This window comes from Lissotriton helveticus, chromosome 3_1 (genome assembly GCF_964261635.1).
Source record: "Lissotriton helveticus chromosome 3_1, aLisHel1.1, whole genome shotgun sequence".
Classification (NCBI taxonomy): Eukaryota; Metazoa; Chordata; class Amphibia; order Caudata; family Salamandridae; genus Lissotriton; species Lissotriton helveticus.
Genome location: NC_136061.1, coordinates 377,256,324 through 377,273,219, shown reverse-complemented (window position 1 = coordinate 377,273,219; position 16,896 = coordinate 377,256,324). Strand labels below are relative to the sequence as shown.

The 16,896-nt window shown below is 49.0% G+C and overlaps 1 protein-coding gene across 1 annotated transcript in view; it reads right to left on the bottom strand.

The window, feature by feature from the left end:
• Positions 1-16,896, bottom strand: part of SPAG5 (sperm associated antigen 5) — a 620,821-nt gene that overhangs the window by 216,054 nt on the left and 387,871 nt on the right. The gene's annotated exons all lie outside the window — the stretch shown is intronic.

Genomic DNA, 16,896 nt, shown 5'->3' with positions numbered 1-16,896 from the left:
AAAACTTATAAACGCTCCTTCTCAGGAATGGCACCCAGGATCTGGAACTCACTCCCTCCTGAAACCAGGCTCATCTCCTCCAACAAACTTTTTAAGAAAGAAGTAAAAGCTATCCTCATGGCTAAATACACATGATCTATTATTCTGGATGTTTTAAGACTCTGCACCGATCAGTACTACCTGTTTGATCCCTATGCTCATTTGTATTACTTGTATTATTGACTTACCTGATTGTATATACTCCCCCTTTTTGTACTCTTTGTACTATTGACTTCCTGTTTGACTATGCACCTTGTACCTACCCTACCTCAATTATTACCCACTATTATGCTATGCCCAAAAGCATGCTAAGCACTCACCTGTTTTTACCCCTTGTCTATGTAAAGCGCTCTGATATCTGCAAAGATCTTGTTCGCGCTATATAAAACTTTCAAAATAAAAAGAATAAAATATATTTGCGGGGAATAATAGTGGGAGAGGCCCCTGTTGGTTAGAAGCAGCCCTTCCATCATGTGAGCTCTGGCTGTATATGACCCATTCGAAGGGTGGCCTCGCCTGATCTCACTTGCTGGTCGCATTCCTCAACCAGGAAGGGTGAAGTGCAGAGCAGGTGAAACATTAACTCTGTACCTTCCACCCAGGGAGGCGGAGACGGGTTGACGTCTCTTGCACTTACACAATGTGATAAACATCTGGTGATCTGATTGCGGTCATGGCGTCAGTGCTATGGATGTTTGAAATGGTGCAATAGAGTTTTGCACAACACACGTCATGAGTGTATTTTTCGAACCGGAAGGTCAGTGTGAATATCATTCTCATACTTGCTGGCCGCTACTAACGTCTGTGCACAATTACCCATCACCGGAACCATTTACCAGATTTGACCCCTGCTAAGCATACTGTGAAGGACGAGCAAATTCCACCTGTGCAATATGAGTTATAAAGTATTCAGAGAAGATAATTTAGTAAATTTGAGCGAAGGTAAAGGTGCTTTACCGCGTTGCTCGCTGCCCTCGCAGGTGCCCTCAGCTCTAAATCCTCTGCCATCTGATCTCACCCCGGGCCCTCACTCACTTCTTACCCCTGTACTCTCAGCTCTTACCTGTGCCCTCAGCTCTTACCCCTGTGCCCTCAGCTCTTACCCCTGTGCCCTCAGCTCTTACCCCTGTGCCCTCAGCTCCTACCCCTCTGCCCTCAGCTCTTACCCCGGCTGTGTGTGTGTCTCTGTGTATGGGACTCTGTGTGGGTCTGTGTGTTTCTGTGTGGCATTTGCGAGAGATTAAGCTATTGGCATTGTAAATGACAGTGCCATTTATTTATCTGTTTTCAAAACCAACTCATACATAGAAATGTTGTCATTTACAATGCCAATAGCTCTAACTTTTTCAAAGGCGAAACGGTTGCCTTGTAAATGCTTGTTGTAGTTGTCAACACTACAAGAAGTAATCCCACATCTTGAAATGCTGCATGCAGATGAATTTATTTATGAGTCTGAGATCTAAGATAGGTCTTAGTGTGAGATCTTGCTTTAACACCAAGAAATAAGGTGAGTAGTTCCCTTGTTGTGTTCCCTTGTTGGAACCTTCTCTATTGCCTGCTTTTCTAGGAGTTCCTGTATTTCCTCCCTTAATTGGAACCTCTTCTTCCTTGGTGGAAGTTTCTTTATTAGTTCTATATAATAACCGTGGCGTACCACATTTAAAATCCAACTGTCTGTAGTTATGTTTTCCCTTTGAAGTAGGGAATGTGCTATTCTGCCTCCCACTAGTGTTGTGTAGGGGTCCCTCTCTTGAGGGTTGTCCCCTGGCTTTTCCTCTGCCACGAAAGGACTCCCTTGGTTGCTGCTACCAGGATTGGTATCTGGACTGCTGGTTTGACTGCTGTCTGTTGTGGTGTGGTTGATGTTGTTACCCTGTTGAGAAGACCTTTTTTCCTGTGGGTCTTCTGAGGTTAAATCCTCCTCTTTTGAACTTGCCCCTCTGTTGCAGGCCCCCCATTGCCTTGGCCGCCTCATTGTTCTTATTTGTTGTAGCGATTCATCTACCTCACTTCCACCTGTGAAGGGTTTATTGATTATGAAAGTTTGTACTTCCTGTTTGAAGCCAGAAATTTCGAGCCAGGTGTGCCTTCTTCGTGCCTTCTAAGTGTTGTGCCAGTGCACATTTCTCTGCTGGCTGTATCGCAGCGTCTCGAGTTGGTTTCAGGCAGGTGTTAGCCATGTTTTTTCCCTGCTGTAGGATGGATTTTGCTCTTTTTTTTCTTCCTCTGGGAGCTTGTTCATTTGTTTCCTCAAGTTCATCCCATTGTTGGCGGCCATACCTATTGAGAAGGGCATTAGAGTTCGCAATGCGTCATTGTGTTGCTGCCTCCTTTTCCATCTTTCACCCCACCATGTCCATTCTCTTACTGTCCATCTCTGGAGGTGGGCCAGTGGAGGAATGAACATTGCTCCTCCTCCTTGCTGTGGTAACAATGATGGAGACAGCCACTTGGTTCCCTTGAATGTATTGAGGGCCCCTTGTGGAAGGTTTGTATTTTTTCTCAACCTATGCAGTTACTCTCTTTGCTGAGGTAGGCTCCTTGAAGGCCTCTTTGCCCTGGTCCAGAATGCCTGGAAGCATTGTACGGTATTGTGTACCTTTTGTGGATGGTGCTGATGTTACTAGGAGGAAACAGGAGTCTCCTTTCTTCTCCACGAAGGGGACCACAAAGATATAAGCTGCTCTCTTGAGGAGGCTGATGTAGAAGGCTATGTCTTCTGGTGTTGAAGCCTTTGAGGGATAGCTAGACCTCTTCTTGAGGGTTTTCTGTGTCAAGGTTGTTTCACTCTGCTTCGAAAGTTCATGTGGCTTCTTCCTCTTCTGGAAAATTGGGGGGATGCGGGTCTCCGATGGGTAGCTCAAGAGCAACTAGTAGCTCGCCAGTACCTTGGAAGTAGCTCCCCAAGGTGAGGCCCAGCACAGTTTGTAATTCAGAGGGACACTCTAACCACATTGAACCAGGCAGCAGTATATATCTCCAGACTGCACACTGACAACCTGCAGGACTTGTAATATAATCACCAGACTCCTCTCTCTATGTACAGAATCACATGGAGATTTGTCATTTTGCAAGCCCCACTCTATCAGTTACACAGTGTGTGAAAAACAGAAAATGTTCTTGGAGTCTTTGTACTAAAAATGAAAAGACTATATCTGATAGAAAATTGAGTCATTTGAGAGAGTGGTATGCTGAAGTTTCGGAAAAATGAATGGAAATCCAAACCACATTTAAATTTGAAGCTGCTCTTTGAATTATAATTCACATGTGTTTGGAAGATTTATAGCTGTTAGTATTTCTTTTGTGCCAGTGGGCACATATTGCTGTGGTTGTTATTTCATTAGTCATGTGGAGGCTATTTATATTGATAACATTTTTCCAAACGTTATTGGTAAGTCTGTCTTATGCTTTGGGGTGGTCGCTGTTCTATCCTAATATATCCAGGTATTCAGAATATTGACAAGCACAACTTTGTGAAAGAAAGTATAAATAGGTAAATATAGTTTAATTTGTGATATACTACTGGGTGGTAACTACTATGATCCTGCAAGGTGTGGTCACTATTGTAGTCATATCTGATGTGGTCACTACAGTAACAATGATCAAAGTCATTGGTAGCTCAGGACTATTTCAATTGATCATTAGTAGCTCTCACTATAGCAAAGGTTGGAGAGCCCTCTCTAATTCCTCTATGATGTCCTCCTCATGAGGTTCAGGGGTTGCTGGAGCTTCGAGGGGAATCCTCTTCTTCCTCGGCCTCTGTGGCAGTAGAGGGCTTAGCGGGAATCCTGAATTCCTTTAGCGCCTCAAACTCCTTGAGTTGAAGGAGTGCCGCTATTTCTCCCTCCAGGCGTTTTTTCTTCTTCTCCACATCAAGGGCCCTTTTCAGCGTCTAAAGCCGGGGACATCCTCTTCTTTAGTGTGGTGGATTCTGCCTCCGAAGGTATGGTCTTATGCTTTGCTGCCTCTCGTCCGGCACCTGTCTTTGATTTCAAAGGTTTTCCTTCTTCTGTATCCCTGGAATGGGATCCGTGGGATTCTTTCAGCTGCAGCTGACCCACGGTTGTTGTTTTCTTCGACACTTGGGCTGCCTTTTAAGTCTCCTTTTCACTCAATGCAACATACATTCCAAACTTGGTATATAATGGGTGAGAGGTTGTTTTTACCTTGTCCATTTTCTTTTCTACGTCCTTGGCCATCCTTTTCGCTGTATCCCTCCTCTTGGCGTCCCTTTTGAGGATCTCGACGCCTGACCCTACGTGTGTCGATTCTGCGGTCACCTGCTGTTCGTCTTCGTCGCTTGAGAGGTCCAAGTTGTAGGAGAGTAGGATCTGCATCTTATAGTTACCCCCACTTTTTGCTGATGTTTCAGTGTTTTCGACTTCGACTGACTCGGATTCTGCTATTCAGGACCCCAGTCAAGCTGCTTTCTCCTCTAAATTGATTGCATGTACTTTAGGTACACTCCAGATTGGATTCTGGGGTACCCTTATAAGTCCCTAGTATATGGTATACTATGTACCTAGGGCACAGGTACCCCAGAGGCCTCCCAGGGGCTGCAGCATGTATTGTGCCACCCCTGAGAGACCATTCAAAATTTACACCACAGGTCTGCTACTGCAGCCTGTGTAAGGTGGTGCATGCACCCCTTACTTAGATATAGGTTCACTATATCTACCTTATATCACTGCACATATAAACTTATCTGTCACCCCATGGCAGGCCTTATCAATCCTGAAGGCAGGGTGTTCGGTTTTATGTGAGAGGGTGCCCATGCTATGGGAATCGGGTGCAGAGTTGTGAGGACTTGCAGATCCAGCTGGATCTGGAGTTCTGACTTGGGTTGGTGTTGGACAAATCCGGTATCCACAGGAGATTGGAAGTCTTTGTGAAGTTAGTGCAGGTCTCTGGGGGTTCTTGGAGACTGCTGGCTGCAGGACACGCCGGGTTCAGCTAGCAGGGGTTCAGAGCAGGAGACCGGCGGAAAGGGCTGGGGTCAAAGCAGCAGTAGTTGTCCTCCTCTTCTGCAGCACAGCTCTTCGTTCCTTCTTGTCACGTCGAATCTGAAAAAACAAGCTTCAGGGGTGCCCCTAAATAATTGATTTAGGAGTGCCTACACCCCCTAGTCTGCCACCTCCAGTAACAGGAGGGTATAAGCTTCTTCTTGGTTGTAGGGGTACCCCAAACTTCAAGATGGCGGGGACTGAGGTATGCTTCACCTCGCCTCCCCCACCTGAGGGGTGGGGTAGGCAAAGGTGGGCACAAATTCCTTCCTGGCTAGGTTTTCCAGCCAGTTCTCATGCACAAAATGGGGGTCAGAACCAGTGAGAGCCAGTTGCTTATAGCAGCAAAAGGCTGGCAGTAGCTAACAAAGGCAGCAGGCCTTTGAAGATCCCCCTTTGAGGACCCTGCCCATTGTGGAGGAGGGGGCAGGATGTGCTTTGCTCCCGGACCCAGAGAGTAGAGGGCTCTCTACTTAGGGAACCAGAAACCTGTCTGGTGGTGTCAGATGGCTGGGAGCCATTCAGGAACCACACCAATGTTGGTCGTATTGCAGGGGGCTTCTCCAAGATGCCCTCTGTGTGCATTTTTCATTACATCCAACACCGGCATCAGTGTGGGTTTCATGTGCTGGGAAGTTTGCAGACATCAGTAAAGCCATCATGGAGCTGTGGAGTTTGTGTTCACAAACTCCCAGCCAATGACCTCAAAATGGCTTTACTACACTTACAATGTCTGTGAACATCACAGACACTGTAGGGGTATAGTGCTCATGCAGCTATGCCCTCACCTGTGGTATAGTGCACCCTGCTTTTAGGGCTGTAAGACCAGCTAGAGGGGTGACTTGCCACAGGCAGTATAGGCGGGCATGGCACACAAGGGTGTGTGCCATGTCGACTAGTATGCTCTGCATCAAAACGCCCAGCCTACATTGGCAAGGTGGGGTTGTAAAAGTGAGAGGTCTACGAAGGTGGCATAATACATGCTGCAGCCCACGGAGGCCTTCTCTGGTCACTAGGCACTTGGTATCAGAGGTACCCTCTACAAGGGACTTACAGGTGGCCCAGAGGTGTGCCAATTGAGGGTACATTGCTGAGGCTGGGGGTATACCCTACGAAGGACCTAACCACCCAAATGGAAACACACATGGCCAACTAAAGCATGCCGGCTATGTGGACAGGGGGACGAGTCTTTGTTGCACCTCCTGTGTATCTGCCCCGCACTACTAGTAATTAGGAAATCTGTTTTGCGATAGGCACTAAAAAACGCATAAATAAGGACATGCAGAGCGGCAGTTATAAAATGCCGCGGAGGAACGCCTATTCAATTGTCCTGTAGAGCCATAAACGTTTGGAAAATGGCGGCAAGAGAACTGGACAAAAGTAGCGATTTAACACAAGCAGCTTGAAAATAATTGTACACAGCTATTTATTTGCTCTGATCATATAATGTTTTTAATGTATTAGAAGCTAACCATCCAGAACGACTTCATCATGTTAAAAACTTTTGGAAAAAGGAAGCATTACATTTTTTTAATTTCTTAATTTACCGCCTGTTGACATGATTTAGCTTCAAACCTCTTCTGTCTTTTCACCCTCCTACAGCTTGTCTCCATTTAACTTCCAGTTTTAAAATGTTGATCTTTGGTTTTATTAAACATTGTGATATGTCCACCCTTTTATGATTTCAATGAAATCAAATAAAAGTATTTTTTTAATTGATTGAATTGTGGGTACACAGGTACAGTTTTTAGGCAGGAACACAGGTGCTGAGGCCTGGTTAGCAGGATTCCAGCACACAGTCAAGTTGGCATCAAGTATCTGGAAAAATGTTAGGGAGTAGCCAAATGGGCACTTTTCTAAATAAACCATTTAGAAATCTGATCACAACGGTTGACTTGAACAAGCACGGTTGGCCTAGTAAATGTAATAAAGCCGAAAGGGCCGACAGATAACTTTTAAGTGTGCCTAATGAAAGTCCTTGCTGGGTTAGAGATAAAACGAACAATAGGATATCCAACAGTTTGGCCTGCAGTGGACCAGTGTTACAAGTGCCATACAAAGCTACAAACTTGTCCCAGCACTTAGTGTAATGAATATGCTACTTACCAGTATGCATCTGTTCTTGGCATGTAGGGCTGCTAACATTCATATCTTAGCATTAGATCGCCGCCTAGTGTTGGGCTCGGATGATTGCACATTGTTGTCCTGGAAGAGTCTTCGAAGTATCCTGAGATAGGTGGCTCCTCCCCTGGACTACAGTGCGCATGGGCATCGGCTCCATCCCCAGATTGTTTTTCGCCATTGTGGCAGAAGATGGAGTGAAAAGTGTAAAAGATGTCCATGCTAATGAATAAATACAATAGTATATCTGCAGCTGCGACAGGCACCGGGGAGGAGGGCGGGCGATATGAATGTTAGCAGCCCTACATGCCAAGAACAGATGCATACTGGTAAGTAGCATATTCAGTTCGAGGCATGTGGGCTGCTAAATTCATATCTTAGCATAGAATACATAGCAGTCCCTCCATCAGCGGCGGTTGCCCGTGCCAGCTGCAGAAACCTGAAAAAGTGTCTTGAGAACAGCCTGTCCTACAGCTGCTTGCTGCTTGGAATGCACATCAACACAGTAGTGTTTTGTGAAGGTATGTGGTGTGACCCACGTGGCTGCTCTGCAAATATCCTCTAAAGGAATGTTCCCTAGGAAAGCCATGGATGCCCCCAGTTTGCGTGTGGAGTGCGCTCTGGGGGGTAATGTTAAAGTGCGCTTGGCTTTTTGATAACATATCTGGATGCACTTAACAATCCACCTGGCTATCCCTGCTTTGGAAATTGGGTTGCCTTTGTGTTGGGGTGCGAAGGCAACAAAGAGTTGTTTTGTCTTTCTAAAGGGTTGTGTTCTGTCTATGTAGTACATCAACGCCCTCCGTACATCTAAGGTATGGAGCATTCTTTCCGCCACCGTTTGCGGGTTTTGAAAGAATGCTGGTAAGTCAATAGTTTGGTTTAGATGAAACTGTGACACCACCTTCGGAAGGAATTTGGGGTTAGTGCGTAGCACTACCCTATTTGAATGGATTTGAATGAATGGCTCTTGGATTGTGAGCGCCTGTAGCTCACTGACACGCCTCAGAGACGTAATAGCCACAAGGAAAGCTACTTTCCACGTAAGGAACTGGAGTTCACACGAGTGCAGGGGCTCAAATGGCGGTCCCATCAGTCTGGTGAGAACGACATTGAGGTTCCACACCGGAGCTGGCGGTGTCCTTGGGGGAATGACTCGTTTCAGACCTTCAAGGAAGGCTTTAATGGCAGGCACCCTGAAGACAGAGAGGTGCTGCCTGTTCTGGAGATAAGCCGCTATGGCGGATAGATGTATCCGAATGGAAGTGTACGCTAGATTGCACTTGTAAAGATGCAACAGATAGCAGATGATGTTGGGGATAGATGCATCTAGCGGGTCGATGTCATTGGCCGTACAGTAAATGACAAAACGCTTCCACTTTGCAGCATAGCATGCTCTAGTAGTTGGTTTCCTCGCCTCCTTGATGATGTGCATGCACTCCGGAGGTAGGTTAAGGTAGCCAAACTCTAGGACTTCAGGAGCCAGATCGCCAGGTTGAGCTGTTGTGGATCTGGATGCTGAATGTCTCCATGGTTCTGCGTCAAAAGACTGGGCGTGAGGCGCAGCCTTTGATGCGGCACCACTGAGAGTTCGAGGAACGTGGTGTACCAAGCTTGGCGCGCCCACGTTGGAGCAACCAGGATGAGAGTCATCTCGTGCTGCCTTAGCTTTCTTGCGACCAGCGGTATTAGAGGGGCTGGCGGAAAAGCGTACGCAAATTTGCCTGACCAGTTCATCCATATCGCATTCCCCTGCGACAGTGGGTGAGGGAATCTGGCGGCAAAGAGTTGGCATTTTGCGTTCTCTGCTGTGGCAAACAGGTCTATCTCCGGATGACCCCACTGCTGGAAGTACGGGTGGAGAACAGACGGGTGTATCTCCCACTCGTGCATTTGATGGCTGTATCTGCTGAGCAGATCCGCCATCTGATTGTCCTTTCCTGGGAGGTGTTCTGCCATGAGGAAAATGTTCCTCTGAATGGCCCACTTCCACATGCTCTGAGCCAGATGAGACAGCTGTGGCGAGTGGGTGCCTCCCTGCTTTTGAATGTAGTACATCGCGGTCATGTTGTCCGTCCGGACTAGCACGACTTTGTTGCACAGATGTACAATGAAGGACTTGAGCGCCATGAAGATTGCCATCAGTTCCAGATAGTTGATGTGCATCTTTTGTTGCTGCGTCGTCCATAGTCCCTGCACTGTGTAAGTGAGCACATGAGCTCCCCAACCCTGGAGAGACGCGTCCGTTGTCAGGATAATCTGCGGCACAGGCTCTTGGAACAGTCGGCCCTTGCAAAGGTTGTGTGGAGTCCACCAATGCAGAGAGTCGTATGCCCGACTGGTAACCAACACTAGGTCTGTCAATTGCCCACGAGCCTGTGTCCACTGATTCGCTAAGCACTCCTGGAGCGGGCGCATGTGTAGCCGTGCGTGAGGGACTATGGAGATGCAGGAGGCCATCATGCCTATCAACTGCATGAACACTCTCGCTGGAAGCGAGTGTTGCGGCCTGAACTTTTGGATCAGAGCCTGCATGCTGTCTATCCTGACCTGGTTTGGCTGAGCCATGGCCGTCAGGGTATTGATCGTTGCGCCTAGAAACTGCCGGACATGCGCCGGCTGAAGATGCGATTTTGGGTAGTTCAGGGAGAAACCCAGATCGTGAAGAAGGTGAATTGTAGTCGACATGTCTGCGGCGCACTGGTGCTCTGACTTGGCTTGCACGAGCCAGTCGTCTAGGTAGGGGTAGACATGGATGTTCTGCCTCCTGAGGTGCGCCGCTACTGTCGCCAGACACTTTGTGAACACCCTCGGGGCTGTTGTGACTCCGAAGGGTAGGACTTTGAACTGGTAGTGCCTGCCCTGAATAGTGAACCTGAGGTATTTCCTGTGTGACGGGTGTAGTGGAATGTGGAAATAAGCATCCTTGAGGTCTAAGGTTGCCAAGAAGTCTCCTTGGTTTAGCAAGGGAAGAATCTGTTGCAGTGTAAGCATGTGGAAATGTTCCGATAGTATGTACAGGTTGAGGGGACGTAGATCGAGAATGGGCCTGAGAGAACCGTCCTTCTTTGGAATAAGGAAGTACAGGGAATATACCCCTGTGCCTTCCTCCCCCACCGGCACGAGCTCGATTGCTCCCTTTTGCAGCATCACCACTACCTCCTGCTGCAATAAGAGCAAGTGCTCTGCGGACATAGGCCGTTGCCTTGGCGGGATGTTGGGTGGAGTGGACTTTAACTCTAGGCAATAACCATACTGGATTAGTTGTCGCACCCACCTGTCTGTGGTGATGTTTCTCCAGACGGGCAGGAACCGCTGCAGTCTCCCCCCGACAGGTGTTAGGTGGTCGGGGGGCAGTGACAGAGAGTCACTGTTTGTTGGGAGTAGAGGTGCGGGAGCTGTTGTTTCCTCTGCCGCGACCTCTGTTGCTGTTATTCCTGTAACCTCCCTTGTTCTGTTTAGTGAACGAGGATTGTGCCCCACCTTTTGTGAACTGGGATTGTTGACCCAATTGTCCTCTGGTGACTCCACGTGCACCTGAGCGACGAAAATTGCCGCCACGAAACTGCTGTGACTGTAGGGCCCCCATAGACTTAGCAGTGTCCGTGTCTTTCTTTATTTTCTCTAGGGTGGTGTCAACATCCGGACCAAACAGACTATCAGGATTGACTGGCTGATTAAGAATTGTCGTCTGAATATCCGGTTTAAACCCTGAGATGCGGAGCCACGCTTGACGTCTCAGCATAACGCTAGTGTTGATAGCCCTAGCAGCTGTGTCCGCAGCATCAAGTGCACACTTGATGGCCGCGTTTGAGATTAGCTTCCCTTCCTCGATAAGCATTTTCGTGCCCTCTTGGAACTGTGGAGGCAGGTGTTGTACGATCTGTTCTAGGGTGTCATAGTGCGCCCTATCATAACGCGCCAAGAGCGCCTGTGTATTGGCAATGCGCCAGAAGTTTGATGCCTGTGCAGCTACTCTTTTGCCCCCTGCCTCTAGCACTTTGGATTCCTTATCCGGGGGAGGAGCTTCACCCGTAGTCTGGGAGTTGGCACGTTTCCTGGCATTGGCGACCACAAGAGAGTCCAATGGCAATTGTCCCCGAATGTATGCGGGGTCCGCAGGTGCAGGTCTGTACTTTTTTTCAATGCGAGGGTTGACCACTCTCGCTCTCGTAGGCTCCTTAAATATGTCCCCAGCATGCTTGAGGACTCCTTTAAGCATAGGCAGTGTCTTTACTGTCCTTTCAGAGACCGAAAAAGTGTCGAAAAGGAAGTCTTCCTCCACAGGGTCGGCATGCATGTCCACATCGTGATTGGCTGCCGCCCTTTCGAGTAGGGCATGAAAACCTGCGGAATCCTCAGTCGGGGATGCCCGTGCATTAAAAGGCTGCGGGTCCTGCCCCGCACCTTGGGCGTTCTGGTCACCAGTGTCATCAAATGAATCCGGTTGCACATCAGGTTCATTGATTGGGAAATTGTACTGGTCGTCCTCATCATACCCCTCACCCTCAGAGTGGTCTGGGGAGGGAGTAGGGCTCCGTCTCGGAGGAGGTTGGATTGGTTCCGTGAGGCCTGAGGCGTCAAGGGGCACCCTTTTCTTCTTTAGTGGAATGACATAGGGGTCCACTGGCTCCGAAGTTATTTTCCTCTTATAGAGGGTCAGTTTGCCTGTGTCAGCGTCGATGAAATGCGCCGAATCGTCCTCGGATTCGAGCACCTGACGTGGAAGTGGGCCAGTCGGTGAAGAAACCACCTGTTTCGGTGCCGATTTGGTTGAAAATGCCTTGGGCGCCTCCTTCGGCGGCAAAATAAAGAGAAGTTTCCCAGACGGCTTCTCTGGAGTGTCTTTTCGCGGCTGCGTTGATGGTATCGGAGCCGACGGGGCAAAGGCCTTTTCCCTGATCCTTTTCAGTGAGTCGGCAATGGGGGACGGCACACTCACAGCTTGTGTCGGCGCCGACGAGGAGGGTCTGATTTTCCCCTCGGATCCGACGTCCTTGCGGGCCTTGTGCGTCTTGGGCGCGGAGCCCGTCTGTACCGCCTCCGATTCCTGCGTTCGGGGCACAGACTTCTTCCCGTGTGCCTGCGTAGCCTCCTTGGAGCCGACTTTGGCGGGTTTTGACGGCGTCGGAGCCGCTGTCCCGTGCCGACCATCTTTCTCGGAGGACCCCTCCTCTGGCGTCGGTTTCGATTTCGCAGCATCGGAATCGACGGACTTCCTCGACTTCTGCGGACCGGAGGTCGACGGAGTCGATGGGGTAGCAGGCGCCGTCGGTTTCACCGGCACGGCAGCCATCTTAGGGACACTCGAGTCCTTAACTTTCAGTTTCGATTTCGGGTCGGCCATTTTAGGTGTTGTCGATCCCGATGGTTTCGGTTTCGGTTTCGAAACAGTCTGCCCAGCAAGTAAGTCTGTGGCCGGGCCCGAAGGCGGGGCTGTGGCTTGCGGCAACGGGTCTTGGGTAAGGCCGACAGGCGATCCCGTGTCCCGGTCGGTATCCTCGTAACCTTCGGGGCAGAGCTCGTCCGCTGAGCTATCCGCCGCGGCCCCATAAATCTCATCGTCGTCTCCTACCTCGTCGACGTATTCAAGGCCTGGACCCGCGACTCCGTCGTCGTCTCCCGGATCCGCCTCGACCTCCGTCCCGGGTGGGGAGATTTGGAGATGATGACCCTGGTCCTCTTCGTCTTGGTCGCCGAAGATGTTCTCCGGATCCGGTGCCGCTTGTTTAGCTTCCATGCGCACCGCGCGCCGAAGCTTGAGAGTCTTCTTCGATCGGAACTGTGCACAGGCCTTGCACTTTCCGTCGTCGTGGTCAGGCGAAAGGCATTTGTTACACACGGGGTGTAGATCGATGTGTGGGTACTTGGACCCACAGAGCGGGCAGTACTTAAACGGGCTCCGCTCCATGTCCGAAAAGGCTTGCAGTCGTGTCGCGATGAGAAGGCCTCAAAGTTCCGAGAGCGAAGAAAACTCCGCTTATTCCGGCTCCAAGAGACGGAAGACTCGAGACCGTGCGCAGACAATACCGACGCAAGAAAATCGAGGCCTTTTGGCCGCTAAAAGTTAGTTTTACTTGGTTCCGACAGTAAGACGTCGAGACCACATCCGAACCCAATGGCGGAAAAAAACAATCTGGGGATGGAGCCGATGCCCATGCGCACTGTAGTCCAGGGGAGGAGCCACCTATCTCAGGATACTTCGAAGACTCTTCCAGGACAACAATGTGCAATCATCCGAGCCCAACACTAGGCGGCGATCTAATGCTAAGATATGAATTTAGCAGCCCACATGCCTCGAACACAGACTTTTTAGAGGATGCCTGGAAGTCAGGATAACATCTGGAGGAAGACTGAATGCAGTCAACTGCTGCTGCTCAATCTTCACGCATGGAGGTATAGATTGCGGAAGACCATGCCGTGCTGCTGCAACAGGAAATCCTTTCGAAGCAGCAGCCTGATCAAAGGATAGATGCTTATGATCAGAAGTTCTGGCTACCACTCTCTCCAGCCCAATCCAGAGCCACTAGGATGACGTGGGCCTGCTCGTTCCAGATCTTCAGAACTATGAGCAGAAGCAGCAGTGGTAGAAAGGTATACGTAAGTTCTGTGCTTGTGTTTCACTCAATCTGGAATATGTCACTGAGCGACATCCTAGTTGGAATCTCCAAAACCCAAAAGATTTGGTACAGTTTTCTCGATGTTGACAAAAAGATTTAGCGAGAGTTCTCCTTATTGCTGGACAGTGTTCTCCTAAATTGCTGGAAGTTGCCCAGTGTCACCTCAGGGTGTAACTACCATTTGTGATCTAAAAGGCAATGTTACCAGTGTTTGTTGCTCTGGCATTCATGACCAGAGAGATTCCGGCCCGAGAGAAGAAATGCCTCCTGCCACAGGAACCAGGATCTCACCCATTCGTTGCTGCAATGCCTCATGGGAACAGTCCAGCCCGACTGGAAGTCGGCAGTTCGGGCTGGACTGTTCCCATGAGGCACAGGGTCAGACTGATTTGCATATAGCCATGTCTGAACTGGGGTGGCAGAGTGGGCTAAAGAACGCTGATGGATTAAACCCAGATCTTTTGACTGGGTGTGAGTGTGATTGGTTCAGATGCTCCGTCCATTACCACCCCCTTTTGTACCGCTTTTGGCCGCCATAAGTGTGGCAGGGTATGCTCAGACGTGAGTCCCTTGCTCACTTTGCCACTGGATTCAAGCAAGCCGGGCTGAAGACGGCTGTAATGCCAGAAACCGGTCCCCGGAAGCTTGTTTCCTGTCCAGGGAAGGCATGGCTTGGCAGTTCGGGCTGGACTGTTCCCATGATGCACAGGGTCAGACTGATTTGCATATAGCCATGTCTGAACTGGGGTGGCAGAGTGGGCTAAAGAACGGTGATGGATTAAACCCAGATCTTTTGACTGGGTGTGAGTGTTTGATTGGTTCAGATGCTCCGTCCATTACCACCCCCTTTTGTACCGCTTTGGTGCAAACATTATAACAACGAGAAAATGTGCAAAGTGACCCACACATGAACAACTACAACTAAGCATAGAGTGACAAGTGGTAAGAAAAATTATAGGTATATCGGTTTACAAACAGCCATACAGAGTTCTTGTTACACAAGACTACAGTAATTTTTGCTGTGTATATATTCAAAAAATTCCGCGTGAGCCAATGAAGTTTGCACATGTATTCCCAGGTTCACCTGGGCATTTGGGTTGCTCTTGTTTCTCTATTAAAAAAAGCTGCTATCCAGTCGGTTGGGTTCCTGGGCAAAAATAACTTGGATCCTTATTAGCATCTTGCATTTGTCCTTCCGCAAAGTGTTTAGAGGGAGACGATCTAAAATATGACAAAGGTCTCTCCTATTCTTCCAAATGAGGAAATAGAGTAACAGCCAGTCCATATTTCTGGGGCTATGGCCTTCTCGAATGCTCCTTTAGCCAAAGCAGCTGCAATTCTTGGGACATGTTGGACAGGTACTTCTCTGAAAGATGCTCTGATGTGGGAGCAGGTGTGGCGTGTCTAGAAAGAATGGCATGGTGTAGCCTGGTTTAACAATCTGCAGGACCCACCTGTTGGATGTTATCCTATTCCATCTGTGGAGACAAAGTCTGATCCTGCCACCCACAGAGTTTCGGTGTGCCATTAAGAGCAAACTAAAGTAGCTTAGAAGGCTGATGCTGCAAGGGAGTCATCCACCCTTGCAGCATCAGCCTTCTAAGCCACTTTAGTTTGCTCTTAATGGCACCTGAAGGCCTGGGTGTTTTCTTCCTGCCCCTAAAAGTAGTACTAGTGCGAGATGTGGGGACAGTGAACCTTGGCCTGGACTGTTACAAACCCTTTGTAGTAACCTCAAAAGGGGCAAAACTATTGAGGGTACTGTTCCGCAGGGGTGTAAAGGCCTAAGTAATGTTCCACTGCTTGGCTTTCTTTAAAGCGCCGCTATCCTAAATCTGCCTTCTTGCCAACCAGGTGAGGCGGATCAAATGACATGAACTCCAATAAAAAATTATGACACAAAAAAAGATGCATGCACGTCACTAGAGAGCCTGCAGATCTCATCTAAGCATATCGCTGAATCAGCATGCTAGTGTCAGGGAGATACAACCTAGGTGATCAGTCGCGCTATATAAGTACTGCTTGATTGATTGAACTGCTCTGCTCAGGCAGTCGGTGTGTCCCCAAGACTGAACAATGTACTTTGCAGCATCCTGACCGTCTGACTAGATGGTTTAAACCAGGTCAGCCCGAAACTGCTCTAGAACAGCTTGGCAAGATCACTCCAACCATAAAGCATGGTTACATCTCCCCAGCAAACAGCTGCCATTGAATGACCGGACTGCTAAAATGGCATAGGAGAACATCTGTTCTACAAATGCCTCAATTCATTTTGAGTCTGTCAGGAAGAATTATTGGGGGGGGGGGAATTGGAGTCCACCCGACAGGTGGAAGTCTGAACCACCAAACATTCTGGTGATGGGCTTTGTAGTCTGGCAACCTGCCTGTTTACTGTTGGACAGGAACAGGGCTTAGATAAGATCCCTTTAAGGGTGTCATTGAGGACTTCACTAAATGGAAGTAAGGGTTCTGAGTAGGTTTGTCCAGGTTACAAAACATTACCAAGGCAAGAGGTACTCTAATCAGTTGGTGGTCCAAGGGTAGGAAACACAACCCAGTGTCTAGCCCATTGGCCTCCTGTAAGTCCATGTATAAATTGTCATCTCTATCCAAGTGATTGAAATGGAAGATGGGTGCATCAGCATGGCATCTGGATGCAACGTCAGTTTGGATTGAGCCGAGTTTGGCTCAGAATTAGACAAGAATATGGGAACAGAGTCTTTGGCCGGTCCCATAGGTGCCAGCGTCGGTTTTGGTGCCTCGGCGGATGTCGGCTCTTGGGTTGGAGCGGAACATGAGGCAGGTTCAGGAGGCACCGACTGCACCAGGCATGGACCCACTGGCAGTGGCCTCACTAAAGGTATCCTCGGATCCTTGGGGTGAGAAGCTGGAAGAGTGGCAGAAATTCTTAACATGGCCTCTCAAAAGGCATCAGTCTATTGTAACATCACCCGTGGTCACGAAAACACAGGGTGCATTGAGAGCAGTTGAGGGACTGGCTTCTCGTCATGGAACCAGGAGCAACACTGCTAGGCACCTTGCCACTTCTCGCACTATGACGAATGCTGAATGACCTACTTATCCTTCCGCTTCTACTTCCAGCAAGACTTTGA